Genomic DNA, 16,608 nt, shown 5'->3' on the forward strand with positions numbered 1-16,608 from the left:
CGGCGAAAGCATTCTATATATAGGTCCAGACTGTTATTTCTACCCTCAGGAGGAGTCCACCTGGACAGTGATCCCCCACTTTCACAAGCCTTGGGAGGCAGACCAGTCATTTCCCACAGACAACCTGCCAACCTGAAGCAAATCCTAACCAGCAACTATACACCACACCACAGTCACGCTAACTCAGGGACCCACCCATGCAACAAACCTCGTTGCCAGCTCTGCCCACATATCTACACCAGCAACACCATTACAGGACCTAACCAGATCAGCCACACCATTCTGGGTTCATTCAGTTGCACATCTACCAATATAATTTATGCCATCATGTGCCAGCAATGCCCCTCTGCTATATACCTCAGACAAACTGGACAGTCTCTACGTAAAAGAATAAACGCACACATCAAAATAGGCTACTTTGATGTAGGCTTCACGTGTAGATGTAGCCATAGAGAAGCAGCATGGATGGAGAGTCAGCCATAGGACACCCCTGAGTGCTGGTAGGAGAACTCCAAAAGAAAGGGTTAAAAGAAATTTCTAAAGCCAACTCCAGAAACTAAAATGAACCTATTGCAGAGCCAGAAGTCAAACCAACAGAGTAATAACAACATCTTGAACAATCTGCACAAGAATGACAGCGAATGCCACAGTGAAATGAAGACAGTTGAGAGGAATCAGGTTTTGTGACTATACACAAAGGGTGCATCTATACTAGCAAGTACATTCGAAATCCAGGTCAGAAGACCTCTGTCTTTTGAAAGAACCTGTGGCACATCTACAAACACAGCACGCTCTTTTGACAGTAACTTCGAAAGAACAGAGGAGTTCCTTTGAAGTTGGTCCTCCGTTCCCAAGATGGGAAGGGCACCCTCCTTTGAAAGATTATTTCAAAAGAGAGCAAGTGTAGATGCTCTGCGGTCTGCTCTTTTGAAAGAGGGAGTCCTCCATGGCAGCAATCAGCTGGCAGGTGGCAGCACCGCTCACAGCACAAGCAGAGCCCTATGGCTCCAGTGTCCAGCCGCATTTAAGGAAATAGGCTCCCAGAAACCCTCAGGCAGGAAGCTGAGAGCTTGCAAGCAGCCCACACTGCTGCTCAACCCACCAGCACCCATGATGCTCCAGCCAGCCCATCGCTCTTCCCAGCACCATGGTCAGTGCCTCCAACCCCCACCCACCCCAGGGACCACCCAAGGACACCAGGGAACCTGCCCAGGAGGGGAGCCAGTCTCCCAGGCACTGGGCCCCTTCCTGGACAGAGGCTGAGCTGCAGGACCTCCTCGTCCTCTGGGCAGACGAGGATGCCCTTCACCAGTTGGGGGTGCAGCACAGGAATGCAGTAGCATTCCAACACCTCACTAAGGACCTCACTGGCTGGGGTCACTCCACCTGGACCCTGGACCAGGTGAGGTCCAAGGTGAAGGAGCTGCACCAGGGCTATTGCAGGGCCCGGGACACAGCTGGGCAGTCAAGGGCAGTGCCCACCAGCTGCCCCTACTATAAGGACCTGGACTGCCTCCTTGGGCCCAAGCAGGCCAGACCCCTGTCCATACTGCTCGACACGGCGGACCTGGGGACAGAGCAGGAGCCCGAGACAGGGACTGAGGGGGAAGACTGTCCCAGACCTGCAGCCACCACCAGGCGCCTGCAGAGGCTGGAGACCACCAGTGATAACAAAGGCTCGAGCGAAGGGGCCCTCATCATTGACATCCTGTCCAGGCCATCCAGCCAGGCCCCATACGCCCATGCCTCACCCAGCTACCTGGAGGGACCCACAGGGAGGTGGCATGCACACCAGCCACCCCGGGTACTGGGGAGGGGTCATCTGGTCCTGACCAGGGTGGCTGCAACCCTCCCATATGGCCGCCACCCCGGGGCCTGTTGACCCCAGATGGCTGCAGTCACTGGGCCCAGTGGGGGGAGCTGATGCATGGCACTCAACACCACACGGCCGGGCCAGCCAGCCATGGAGAGACCAGGAGGTAGCCGGGGGGAGTCTGTGCCATTGGCAGCCATGCAGCGAACCCTAAACGTGGGCATCACAGGGTCCCTCGAGGGCACAGGGTTCTGTGCCTGGGACCAATGGCCCCTTCCCCTCTCCCTGTCTGTCTCCACAGCTCCTGCAGCCAGCAGCTGGACCAGCCCCACCACCCAGGGTCGGGGGAGTCGCCTGGACCCTGTGCTTTCCCTGCTTAAGCCAACTGCTGGGCCGTCTGCCAGTGCCACTGGGGTGGAGAAAAGGAGGCAGGGGACGCTGTCCACACTGCAGTACTGCGGGACATTACTGGCATGCTGTGGGAGTGGCTAGCCATGGAGTGGCACGCCTGGGACCAGGTGGCAGTGAACCTCGATGCCCTGCCCCAGGCTATGGTTGGCTGCCTGGACCTGGCTGCTGCCTCATCACCACCCACTCCCACAGCCACCCTTCCTGCCCCCACCTTCACCCATTACCCACCCGTTCTCCCACCTACCCCTCTTCCTACCTCCCCCCTTCCCAGTACTCCCTATGACCCCAACTCCCCACAGTGAACCCTCTCCAAATGCCCAATCTTGCTGCTCTTGTCCTGACCCACCTGCTCCCAGCCGACCTTGTTCAGCTGGTCTGTATGTTGCTGGCCACTGCCCCCGTACCACCCCTCACTCCACCTTGCCCCAGTTGTGCCCCTACCAGCCCATGCTACCAGCCCCAGCCCAGCCCCAATGGGGCTCTTGGAGACAGGGGGAAGGGGTGGGGGCAAGCAACAGGGATACTACCCATAGAGCCCCCTGGAGGGCTAACATTGCCCTCCTCCATGGAGGCCTCCCAGGGCTCCCAGGAAGACAACCTGCCCCCCCAAGTAAATAGTTGCCCCTGGCCCCCATTACCTGTTCCACCCTGCCCCTATAAGTAGCCGCCTCAAAAACAGGGCAACACACAGTTTTGTTCAGTGAAAAGTTTATTTTTGTGTTCCACCCCCGTGTTCCCTGTGCAAGTGTGGTGGTGGGGTGTGTGTGTGTGTGTGTGTGCAGGGTGGGGGGGGGTCATTGTGGCCCCCGCTTGAAGGCCTGGCACAGGGCCTCTGGATCTGTACCCTGTTCTGCTGGGCCTGGCAGCAAGAGGAGGTAGGGGGCTGCTTGTACCCACACCCCGCCTCAGCGGCCCACCCCCGAGAGAGCCAATGAAAGCAGACAGAGTGGTCAGTGAATGAGCTGAGACAGCTGCACAATTGCATGTCACTCTCAGGTGGTTGTGATCTAAGCGTAAGCAGTTGATGAGTCATTCTAAAGGGAAAGAGCAGAAGCTAGAATTCAGCCTTGTGGCAATTATATGATGAAAGTTCCAAAGGTCCAAAATTTCTACAGCCAGTTCCAGAAATAAAAAGGAAGAATCAGCAGAGAAAATATGACTTCTTGGACAAGATTCCCAAGAAGGACAGAGCCACCATGATTTGAAGAATGTTGAGAAGAGTAAGTCATATCTGGCTGTAAATCTTGATGGCACTTCAATATATTAATATAGTTCTAAACTTGGTTCAATTATATCGTTCTGTAATTCATGCCATGCAATTGCTTATATCAGTGGTGCACTTGATCACACATGATTAATACTGCTTCATGATAACCCAGAGGGCTTTCCTCTATTTTATTTCAGTGTCACAGAGGTCTATTATTTTTTTAGAGGTGTCAGAGAAGGAAAATCACTTGATTTCAGTATTTCCATTGAGATGCCCCAAAAATATTTTCTACGAAGGTTTTAGTGTTCCTCTTATCAGACATCAACATATTTGTTTTATAAGAATCATAAAACAAATATAGTCCATGAAAATAATCACTTCCTCATACCTGCAGTATTTTACTGCATGGAAGGTAAAGTACATGCTGCTGTTGAGTAGAAGCTACTTGGTTGAGGCAGTAGATGGAAGAGCAGTCTGGAGAATGGGAAGTACAATTACTGTGTCCTCAAGGGAAGAAACAAGACAGTATATCAAGATCTGAATAAGAAAATGCTAGAAAGAGACTCCCAGACTGCTGTGTGTTAGGATCTCACAGTACTTTGTTAACTTTCTACCTCAGTGGCCTGAAATAAGGAATGTGCAGTCACCTCATGAGGAAGGAAGTCTAGTCAATGCAATGGAAGAGGGAAACAAAATTCAGAGCTAGTCACAGGCAGGTTATATAACTATCTAGGAATTTTATGGTATTCATTGTTTTTACAAATAGGGACCAAAGACATATCAAGGGAATAAATGTATTCTCAGAGGTGATAAACTCCATAAAGTATCATAAATCTGGCGATGAATATGAACACATTTTTGTCTATGAGAACTATAATATTTCCCATAAAATATCCAAAAGCATAAAACCCATACCAAATTCTTGGTTATACTGAGCATAAATGGAAGTCAGTCTTGCATTTTATATAAGATTGAGGTCACCTTTGGTATACTGTATTCAGCTTCAATTCTCTTATTCTAAACATGATATTCTACAGCAGAAAGTAAACAACGATTAAGACACCCAAAAGGCCCCTTTGTGAAAGTGGAAAGAAACAGCAGTTAGGCCCGAAATCTATGACAAAAATAATGAGCCTGACAGATGAACTCATTGAGTTATGGGGCGTAAAATTATGAAGGAAGCTTTGGCAAACAAAGTCAGGCTCTGAATTGATTAAGGAAGAATACCATTATATTGAACAGAACCTATGTTCTGAACAGAGAGCACTCAGAGAAGTTAGTGAAATATCACATAAAAAATGAGATAAGTACAGGTATTTGGAGTTCAAGAGTAGATCTGTACCTAGTAATGTTGGCTTCTTCTTCTTCTTCTTAAAAATAATAATAATAATTTGAATTACAATAGAATGTAGAGGCCTTAATGAGATTTGGTGGCCTACCATTTTGAACACCATTCAGAACATACATAGAAGACAGACCTGTCCCAAATATCTTGCAATGCTCTTCTGAATATATAATTTCCTGTGCCCTCTGTATGAAGTAATAAAAGTTTTAGAGAATTAAACAACATATAAATAAAAAAGCAGTCAAGTAGCACTTTAAAGACTAAGAAAATAATTTATTAGGTGATGACCTTTCATGGGACAGATCCACTTCTCCAGATCATAGCCATACCAGAACAGACTCAATATATAAAGCACACAGGTCCAAAAATTGTTATTAAGGTTGGCAAATCGGAAGAGCAGAGAGGTGGCAGGAGGAGGTGTGGGGTAGGGAAGTTAAGAGTTAGCTAAGACAAAGTAAGTAAAAGAGTCCTTATAATGGGCCAGGTAATTGCTGTCCCAGTTCAAACCATGTGTTAATGTCTCAAATTTGAATATAAATGACAGTTCTGATCACTCCTCTGTAAATGATTGCTAAACATTCATAAACCTGAATTACCCACCAGGGCTACGTCTACACTAGCCCACTACTCGAAGTAGCCTATTTCGAAGTAAGGACATCGAAATAGGCTACTTCGACGTGTATCGTCTACATGTCCTCCAGGGCTCGTGCCATCGACGTTCCATGTCGAAGTAGTGACGGGGAACATTGAAAGGAGCTGCCCCGGAAGGAAATGCAGAGCGTCCACACACACAAGTGCTCCCCGTTGAAATAAGGGGCCATCAAAGCCCCAAGCTGCTCCCTTAAAGGGCCCCTCGCAGACACACTTGCCCTGGACAGCATGAGATCCACAGAGCTGACAACCAGTTGCAGACCCTGTGCATGCAGCATGGACCCCCAGCTGCAGCAGCAGCAGCCAGAAGCCCTGGGCTAAGAGCTACTGCACGTGGTGACCACAGAGCCCCTCAGGGCCTGGACAGAGCGTCTCTCAACCCCTCAGCTGATGGCCGCCATGGAGGACTCCGCTATTTCGAAGTAACGGGATGCGGATCGTCTACAAACACCCTACTTCGACATTGAACATTGAAGTAGGGCACTATTCCCATCTTTGGATGGGAATAGCGATTTCGACATCTCACCGCCTAACGTCGATTTCAACGTCAAAATAGCACACGGCGCATGTAGACGCGACGCATGCTATTTCGATGTTGTGCCAGCTACTTCAAAGTAGCTGGCTAGTGTAGATGCGCCCCAGGAGAAGTAAAAAAACAAACCAACAGGGCCAGATGAATACCCGGAAACCAACTATTCTAAGATAGGCCCAAAAAGCCAACAACAGAACACCAGTGGTCATTACCTACAGCCCCCAACTCAAACCAGTGCAACACATCATTAAAGACCTACAACCTATCCTAAATCATAATGGCTACGTCGACACTAGCCCCAAACTTTGAAATGGCCACGCAAATGGCCATTTCGAAGTTTACTAATGAAGCGCTGAAATGCATATTCAGCGCTTCATTAGCATGCGGGCGGCCGCGGCACTTAGAAATTGAGGCGCCTCGCCGCCACGCGGCTCACCCTGACGGGGCTCCTTTTGAAAAGGACTCCACCTACTTCGAAGTTCCCTTATTCCCATGAGCTGATGGGAATAAGGGGACTTCGAAGTAGGCGGGGTCCTTTCAAAAAGAAGCCCCATCGGGACGAGCCACGCGGCGGCGAGGCGCCTCAATTTCTAAGTGCTGCAGCCGCCCGCATGCTAATGAAGCTCTGAATATGCATTTCAGCACTTCATTAGTAAACTTCGAAATGGCCATTTGCGTGGCCATTTCGAAGTTTGGGGCTCGTGTAGACATGGCCAATGCCACACTCCAGAAGGGCCTAGGTGACAGGGCTGTTCTCTCCTATAGACAACCTCCCAAACTCATGAGGATTCTTACTAGCTACCACAGGCTATACCACAATAATACCAATCCTGGAACTTTTTCTTGCAAGAAGCCCTGTTGCCAACTTTGTCCACGTATCTATTCTGGAGGTGCCATAGGCGCCATGCTATTCACAGAATCATGGGCACATTCTCCTGTTCCTCAACTAACATCATATATGCCACCATTTGCCAACAATGCCCACACACCATGGCTGCGTCTACACGTGCACGCTACTTCGAAGTAGCGGCAGTAACTTCGAAATAGCGCCCGTCACGTCTACACGTGTTGGGCGCTATTTCGAAGTTGAAATCGACGTTAGGCGGCGAGACGTCGAAGTCGCTAACCCCATGAGCGGATGGGAATAGCGCCCTACTTCGACGTTCAACATCGAAGTAGGGACGTGTAGACGATCCGCGTCCCGCAACATCGAAATAGCGGGGTCCTCCATGGCGGCCATCAGCTGGGGGGTTGAGAGATACTCTCTCTCCAGCCCTTGCGGGGCTCTGTGGTCACCGTGGGCAGCAGCCCTTAGCCCAGGGCTTCTGGCTGCTGCTGCTGCAGCTGGGGGTCCGTGCTGCATATACAGGGTCTGCAACTAGTTGTTGGCTCTGTGTATCTTGCACTGTTTAATGAAAGTGTGTCTGGGAGGGGCCCTTTAAGGGAGCGACTTGCTGTTGAGTCCGCCCCGTGACCCTGTCTGCAGCTGTGCCTGGCTCCCTTATTTCGATGTGTGCTACTTTGGCGTGTAGACGTTCCCTCGCTGTGCCTATTTCGATGTTGGGCTGAGCAACGTCGAAGTTGAACATCGACGTTGCCAGCCCTGGAGGACGTGTAGACGTTATTCGTCGAAATAGCCTATTTCGATGTCTCAACATCGAAATAAGCTATTTCGAAGTTGGGTGCACGTGTAGATGTAGCCCATGTATATAGGACAGACTGCAAACACTCTTCGACAAAGAATGAATGGACACAAAACAGACATAAAAAAATTCCTAACTCACAAACCTGTCAGCCAGCACTTTACAGGAGTTGGCCGTTCTCTCAATGACATGAAAGTCTGTGTTTTACTGAAAAGGAACTTTAACAATCACTTACAGAGGGAGTGCTCAGAACTGTTATTTATATTGAAATTCGATAACAGCAACGAAGGGTCCTATGGCACCTTATAAACTAACAGAAAGGTTTTGAGCATGAGCTTTCGTGAGCACAGACTCACTTCATCAGATGCTGGTCTTGGAAATCTGCAGGGCCAGGTATAAATAAGCCAGAGCAAGGGTGGGGATAACAAGGTTAGCTCAGTCAGCAAGGGTGAAGCTTACTACCAGCAGTTGATCTGGAGGTGTGAACACCAAGGGAGGGGAAGCTGCTTCTGTACAGATCCAGACTAACACGGCTACCCCTCCAATAATTGAAATTCGAGACATTAACACATGGTTTGAACAGGAACAACAATTACCTGGCCCATTATAAGGACTCTTTTACATACTTTGTTTCATCTAACTCTTAACTTTCCTTCCTCAAACCCCCCTCCTGCCGCCCCTCTGTTCTTCTGATTTGCCAAATTTGATAACAATTTTTGGACCTCTGTGCTTTATATATTGAGTCTGTTGTGGTATGGCTATGATCTGGAGAAGTGGATCTGTCCCACGAAAGCTCGTCACCAAATAAACTATTTTGTTAGTCTTTAAAGTGCTACTTGACTGCTTTTTAGTTTTCATAGAATACAGACTAGCATGGCTATCTCTCTGTCACTATTCAACATATAAATTACTCTGCTTTGGATCTTGGGGTCTTTGTAAGCTGTTTTAGAGAGAGATGGAGATCTAGATCTACATATTTTCCAGGTGCATGATGGTAATGCACTTTATATTATCACATATTGCAGTAAAATTACACTGAAAACAAAACAGAGTGCATTGCTATTATTACTGTCCTTGACATTTAAATACATCTACTGAAAGGCAGTTTCTGATTTTTTTTCTTGGGTGTGAGTGTTTCTGTTTCATTATTGTTATTGCTGACCTTGCTGCTAGTCCTTTTACAGTTTCCGAGTGGTACTGCATTTTAAAATACTGTGTTGTTTGGGCATCTTTCTCCTTTTCTTTTTTTTTTTTAAAGTTCTCTTAAGGTTTCAGTAATACAGAAACAACCAATCAACACAAAGCTGCTGAAGCAGCAGGTTACCTGTGCCAACTGCTGCAAACTGCAGAAGAAAAGACAATTAGGAGCAGATTTCCAAAAGAGGTCCATGATTTTTGGGTGTCCAGTTTGAGATGCCTTACAGGAGCCAACCTTTCACAGGACAAATTTCAGTACATTCTGAAAGCCAGACCACACTGAGGTGTCTCCAGCTAAGCGCCCAAAACCCTTTATCCTCAGATGGTGTAAGATGACCTACCTCTTCACTTCAGTGGAACTACACCATTTTACTTGAGCTGAGGAGTCAGACCAGTTATTTAAAACACATTTAAAACTCTTACGGACCACGAAAGAAAATGGCCCATCTCTGTCTCTGAGTCCAAATCTACTGTCATACAAAACCCTGCATTTTTCTATCTACTATTTATTATACTGTAAAGCTGATTCACTACCAATGCCTCACTGAGTTTCCCCAGAGTTACACTGGTATCAAAGTGAAATAATGTACTGGTGACTCAGGCTGTGTCTACACTATGAGATAAAATCTAATTTAATTCATTTAGCTCAATTTTACCAGGTGACTGTCTTCACTGTAAAGACCATTAGCTCGATTTTGGGCGCACTAATCTCGAGATTACAAAATCACAGTTACCTGATGGGTGTAGTATCAAGCTCAAATTCAGAAGTTTCATTAAAGGCCAGCGTGGAAGTGCCATGTATTAAAAGTGAATTTATTAGCCTCCAGAGGAGTCCCGTATGTAGCCCATATTGCCTCTCTCAGTGCTCCGCTCTGACCGCTGCTCTCCAGTAACGGGAAGACCGTGAATTTCCAAGTGGGAGCAGCGAGCCTTTAGCTGTGGGCTTATGTTAGTATGAAAGCCTGAGAAATGGCTTCTTTTCTTCTATGCTTTTAGTGCTGTGAGTGTATCTGCCCATTCAAATAACCCTGCAGGGAGTTTGCAGCTCTGTCTGTACACTTGCTGTGTTTTCCTGCACTGCCCCCGGCACCACATGTCAACAAGGCCGTGCTGGGGGTCATACTTGCATAACAGGCCAAGAAACTTCTTGTCAGTTGTTTACATCGGTGTGCAAACCCCCTTCCCTCCCCCTCAAGGCATCACACAGTCTGGGTCTTTCCCATGCTCAGCCACATCATGTGGATAGCTCCCAACCCAACCCAGTAAAAGGATGTGCCCACTGTTTGGTGCTGACAATGCTGCCAGTCGTGCTTTTAGGGCTTCAAGGGTGGGACAGGTATGATGGGCCGTGGGGAAGTCTCCCTCTGGCTGTTAAGATACTGGGGGCATTGCTGCCACCGTGGGGAAGTTTTCCGGGTGGTTAAGATACTGGGTGGGGGCTTTGCTGCTGCTGTGGGGAAATCTCCCCTGGTGGCAAAGGGGCTTGCTGCTGCTGGGAAAGGACCACCTCAGCTGGCCCTCCACTGAACCACATCCCCCCTTGACCCATACTGGGGCTTGATGCCACTAGCTCCAGAGAAAAGTCTCCCCTAGCGGCTAAGAAACTCAGGGTTTGGCTGTGGCTGAGTGGAAGGACCACTTCAACTACCCCGCACTGCACCCCCCACCACCACCACCTTTGCCCAAACCAGGGCTTGCTGCCACCAGGGGGAAACCAAACTTCTTTTTTCCTGCATTTTTCTATCCCCTTTCTTCTCACTTTAAAACACAGTCTGGCACCCTGCCTTATTTTCAGGGATCACATGCATGCAATGATGGGAGGTGGGATATTCAATGGATAGCCAGTTGAGAACACAGTCACTTCAGGAAGCCTCATAACGCACTGGACAGCCAAAGACCCTTTCCAATACCAGTATACTGAATGGGAAAACCAAAAATTCTTTTCCCATACACTTTCCTATCCTCCTTTTTCTCACTTAAAAAAAAAAGTCTAGGCCCCTGTATTATTTTCAGGGATCACATGCACGCAATGATGAGATATGGGACAAGAAGATGGCCAGCTGAGAATGCAGTCACTGCACCTGTGTTGGCAATGTAATGTGGGGGGGAAACCAAAAATTTTTTTCCTAGATTTTTCTAACCTCGTTCTTCTAAGTTTGAGGGTCCCTGCATTATTTCCAGGGATTGGCATATTTTCAGGGATTGGGAGAGGAATGAGGAAAATGCAAGTGGGAAGATGACATCAAGATCAGTGAGCATACCCAGAATACTTGAGGACTGAGGGAACTGTGGGGTAGCTTCCCACAATGCACTACTGCAACAGCCGATGTTAGCCAGTTTGTGTGTGGCAACAATGACTCGACTTTGTGGGGCACATGTGAGATGTGAGGATGGTGAAATGAGAGCTTAAAAATTCTAGAATTAGAAATTTGGTATAAATACATTTGAATTTATCTCATAGTGTAGATACAGCCTCAGTCACATTGTCTTCTTTTCAGACTGATCTTCAGTGGAATATAAATAACAGCCTTTCCATTTTCTTGGTCTTTGCATTTTATCACTTAATCTGACTAAAGTTTAAGAAGTAAATGAAAGATCTTACACACAGGGAAAAGAGGGAAACAAATGATGTACTTTAAAATTCAAGAAGAGGGACAGCGAAGTGCACTTCACACTTCTATAGTAGTTTGCATCATGTTCGAAGTGCTATACAACTGTTCATTAACTAAAATGCTTCCTTTTATCCTCCCAAACTAATTAGCAGGAGAATGGGAAAATGTTAGCAGCCTTAATGTGCATGCACAGAGCACAATACAATGCCATTGCAATTTATTAGCTGATAGGAGAGAAGGAAGGGAGGTTTATTGTTATTATTATTGGAAATAGTTCAAGGGAAGGAGAAGCGACATGTGAGGTAAAAAGGTGCTGAGATACTGCAGGGTAAGGAGACAGTGATATGAAAGAGAAAAAATTCTAAATAAAACTGAAGGACATTTGGAAATAGATGCTATTCCTCATGTAATGAGGTTTACCTGTTTCAAAATAAGCCAGCCACTATTTCAAAATTATTTCAAAATAGCAGTTGCGATGCATAGATGCTAGGAAAGTTATTTCAAAATAATTTTCCTGTGTAAACATAGGCTTAGTTTGATACGATCTGCTAATTTAATGTGTCATTATCTAAATCAGAGGTTGGGAACATCTGGCACAGTGATCACATGTGGTTTGTGAGAGTTAGCTACTGACAGTCTGCAAGATTGTTTGTTTACCTGAGTGTCTGCAGGCACAGGTCTCTGCAGCTCCTAATGGCTGCAGTTTGCTGTCCCTGGCCAATGTGAGCTGTGGGAAGTGGCACCTGCTGTGCCGCCACTCCCCGCCCCTCCCATTGGCCATGAATGATGAACTGCAGCCACTGGGAGCTATGAGTGACCATGGCTGCAGATGTTCAGATATACAAACCATCTGCTAGCCCACCAGTGGCTAACCCTGATGAACCTCATGTGACGCAGAGGCCAGAGGCTGTCCACCTCGGATCTAAATTATGGATGAAGCTAATGAACAGAACCTGACTCAGAATTGACCTTAGTGTGACACAATTCGATATGAAAATTAAAAACAATAGTTGTGATTAATTGCTATTTTAATTGTATTGTTGAACAAAAATAGAATGTTATTTATTTTTTTACCTTTCCAACTATATCAATTTAGTTACAACACAGAATGCAATAAAATAAATTGTATTTTTCAATTCACCTCAGACAAGTACAGCCTCCTGAACTGTGATTAATTGACATCCCTAGCTGTCATCTGTCCAATATAAGCTCTCCTGAGACCACAAATTCATTTTTTGTACTCCAGAATTCTGAAGAGCTATCAGACACTGAGGGATCACACCCTTTATACCCAGAAATCATCATGCAAACCTTGTTGCTACGATGTAATAATAACTAACTCATAAAATCAGTAATAAACACAGTTAAGATCTTGGAAGTATGGCCATTTCAAGGATTATGACATCAATGAACTCTGCATATATTTGTGTTCCTGGCCCGCTTGATAGGTTTTCTAAGGAAATCTGGAATTACTAGTGATAATTAATGCAACTCTCCAGATAGTTGAACAAATACCATCCCCCAGGAGGAATTACATATGTTGATTTTGCCTGGATTCATGAAGTCTAGTAAACAACGTCCCCAAACTGTATAACGAGTCAACCTGAGCTGACTCAGGAAGTCACACACTCGAAGCAATAAGTGACAAACTTGTGCGTAATTTGGGTGAGGTAATGTCTTTTATTGGAACAACTTCTGTTGGTGAAGGAGAGAAGCTTTCACCTGAAGAAAAGTTTTGTGTATCTAGAAAGCTCTCATGAGTAGAAGTTTGGCCAATAAAAGATGTTAACTTTCTCACCTTGCCTCATTTACATCCTGGGAACAGCACAGCTATAGCACTGCAAACTTGGTAACAAACCTAGTAGGAACCTGAGGCACAGGGCCCTCGAGGAGGCCATGCAGCAGTCAGAGGTGTAGCTAACCCAGAACAGTGATACAAGTTGTTACTAAGATAGATACAAAATTGTGAGGAGTAAAGGGACTTCGAAGGACCCCAGGCACTTTGAAATACCAACAGGTGAGCCGCAACTAGATGCAAGCTGGAACGTCGAAGTTAAAACTTTGACGTTGCCACAGGGAGGGGGTGGAATTTGCTTTATGGAGTGCTGCATATGCAGTGCAGCACTTCATTAGGAAACTCCCAACACCCTACTTACCATCCTCCCTTCAAAATAGGGAGGTAGTGTAGACACAGCCTAAATTGCAGTAAAAACAAGCGACTAACTAAGAAGGGTTCTGAGTCAAACTCCAGTAACAATCCATCGCATTGGGGTAGTTCTCCTGTTCTTGTGCCATTGACCTCCTCTCCTATTTTCTCAGTGAGCGGATTAATCTGAAGTCAATATGATTAATTTATAATTTAATTTTCAGCTTCCCGTTACACAAAATGCATGCACATTTTGGTGTCACTAAGAAAAAAAGAAACAAACCACTGTTCAGTACGCATATTTTAGCTTTTCAGGAAGCAAAAAGTGAATTCCATTCATATGCTGAAGAAAAGCTGCAGTATCACAAAGGCAAATTGTCACCAATTTAAGAACCAAAGACTACTTCAGCCCCTTCAAATCTGAATGGTAAATAATTACCTCATGTATTTTTCATGATTTTTGCTATTTTCTGCTTGTGAATTTGTAAATGGCAACTTGCATATGACTTCTTATTACTACCAGGCTACGTCTACTTGGGAAGCCTCTGTTGACAGAAGTCATTATTGCCAGAGAAACCTCGGCAGTATCTCTGTCAATAGAGTGCATCTACACATAAAAGTGGCTCAAAAAAGCAATCCAATCTGTTGACAGAGAACAGCCAGACTGCCCTGCCCTCTCTTGACAGAATGGATGACCAGAAGCTCTGTAAACAGGGCTGCCCAGGGAACTGAAAGCCCTTTCTATTGATACAAGTGTGTACGTGGGCACTCTGTCGACAAAGCCCTGTCTACAGAGGTGCTATACCTGATCAGGGAGTTATAACACTGCCAGCTGAACAGCTGGGTTTTGTTGACAAATTCTCAACAGAGCACTTTTACCATGTTGCTGCTCCATGGATTTTGTTGACAAAAGCTGCCCATGTAGACACAGCCTTATAGTGCCTTCTGAATACAAGTATCATCACTTATTTACAACTTCTCAGTCCCTTTATCCACAGCTAACTTTATTCAGAGATCAAAGAGAGCAAACAAATAAACACAAATATTTGGAGTACACAATTTTATTTTTTGTTATGTGCATCTTAATTTAAGTGGTTACTGCCCTAATTCTTTTCAGTGTAATCAGTCTGACAAACTCCCAGTCATTTTCTTGTCTGAAAGAGGCATTTAAAATGAGTAAATCATAAGTTTGGGGAAATGTTAAAATTTCCTTCTTGTTCATCATCTATAAAGGTGCAGAGAACAACATATTTCATTATTCAGCATATTATGGCAAAAGTAACACATTTTTTCTTCTCATTTTGATAAAAACCTGTTTTTATTTAAAGAAAGGCTTTGCTTCAAATATCTATGGAGAAAGTGAATAGAATAGGCAAGGGACCCATTTCCCTCTGTGACATTTTATGAGCCATTTATTTAAGAGTTACCATACAGAAAAGATAAAAGGATGTGGAAGCCACATTTAAAATAAAATTGAAAACACATTTAGGATTTAAAGTTACCATCATAGATGCAGTATAAAGCTGCAAGAGGTGCTTTCTCTACATTTTAAGAAGATCTGAGAAGTTCCTTTGTTTAATTGTAACCTCACCAAATGTGCACATCTTCCTTGTCTGATAAGGGAAGTCTACCATAAAGACATGATCTGATCAATATTTAGCAGTCTGAGCATTAAAAAAGGAGACTGGGCATACCACAATCAAGGCAGACTGTGAGAAACAGGACAGACAATTCCTAAAAACTGGTTATGTATTCTATAATTAGATTCTTGAAACCAGTAACAAAAGCACTTCTGTGACACCACGTTGGTTAACAAGAAGCCAAACAATCTCCTTTAGGGCTTGTCTACACTTGCCCACAACTTTGTAGGGTGCATGGTAATCAGGGTGATGGGAGATTACTAATGAAGTGCTGCGGTGAATACTTTTGCATAGACAGCCTCAATTTCACTCCAAAGAATTGTAATCTAAAATGCATAACAGTATGGAATTTCCTGTTAACATCTGTCCATAGCTTCCAATTCAAAAGTTTACAGTTCACAGGAAAAAAATTAAAACAGAATAAAAGACTTGTAAACTCACTCTTGAATCTGCAATTCAAGCTCAGTTGTTTCCATTTCAGGTACCATTACTCATTGTCTCCAGTTAGGTGTCCAAGCCTATGTATTGCTCCTGAGAGCTCATAAGCTGCTCAGACTTGCCTACAGGACATGAGGAGTTGCTTAGCTAGGAACAGAGAGGTAGCCATGTTATTCTGTATTCTAACAAAACAAAAACAGTATTCATACAGTGTTTTCTTCAGATCTGAAAAAGTGGGTCTGTCCCATGAAAGTTCATCACCTAATAAATTATTTTGTTAGTCTTTAGAGTGCACATGACTGCTTTTTTGTTTTTTAGTAGCTTAGCTAGTCAATGATACCTATATTTAGCTTAACATTTACTGAGTTCAAATGAGTTACAAGTGACTATATCCACTGAACAAATGAGTCACTGAAATAAAGTTGTCACCGCACTTCTTTTCTTCTTTGTATTCTGCTCACTCTTCAAAACTCTGCCCTTTCTGAAAAGGAGGAAAATCCCCCTCCCCCTGACTTGGACAAACTGCCATCAGAGTCTCCTCTAGTGAAACAAAGCAAGGTTCTCCTTATCCTTAAACCATGGTCTGCGCTCCAGAGTTCTGCTATTTCCTTTGGGATCTCCTGTCACAGAAGCTAGGGCAGGTCTTCTTACTCTAGATTTACTCCCTGAAGCAGCCAGAAACATGGCATATGTGGATTTTCAGTCCACAGACAAGATGCTGCTTGTGTCTACACTAATGACGTAGATGCTCACAAGAGGAATTGGTTTCTCCTGTAACAAATGATAAAGTCCTTATTTTGCTCAATCTCTATCTGGTTTCTCTTGACAAGTCTGGACTAAATATACATGGGAACAAGAATCTGGGTCTCCCACAGTTCAGCTGAGTTCCCTAATCACAGGGCTAGGTCATCTTTCTGACTCTTTCTCTGACACAAACAATAAAGCAGAAGAGCTTAAGTGGTAGAGGCCCACC

This window comes from Carettochelys insculpta, chromosome 1, assembly GCF_033958435.1.
Source record: "Carettochelys insculpta isolate YL-2023 chromosome 1, ASM3395843v1, whole genome shotgun sequence".
In the NCBI taxonomy this organism is placed as follows: Eukaryota; Metazoa; Chordata; order Testudines; family Carettochelyidae; genus Carettochelys; species Carettochelys insculpta.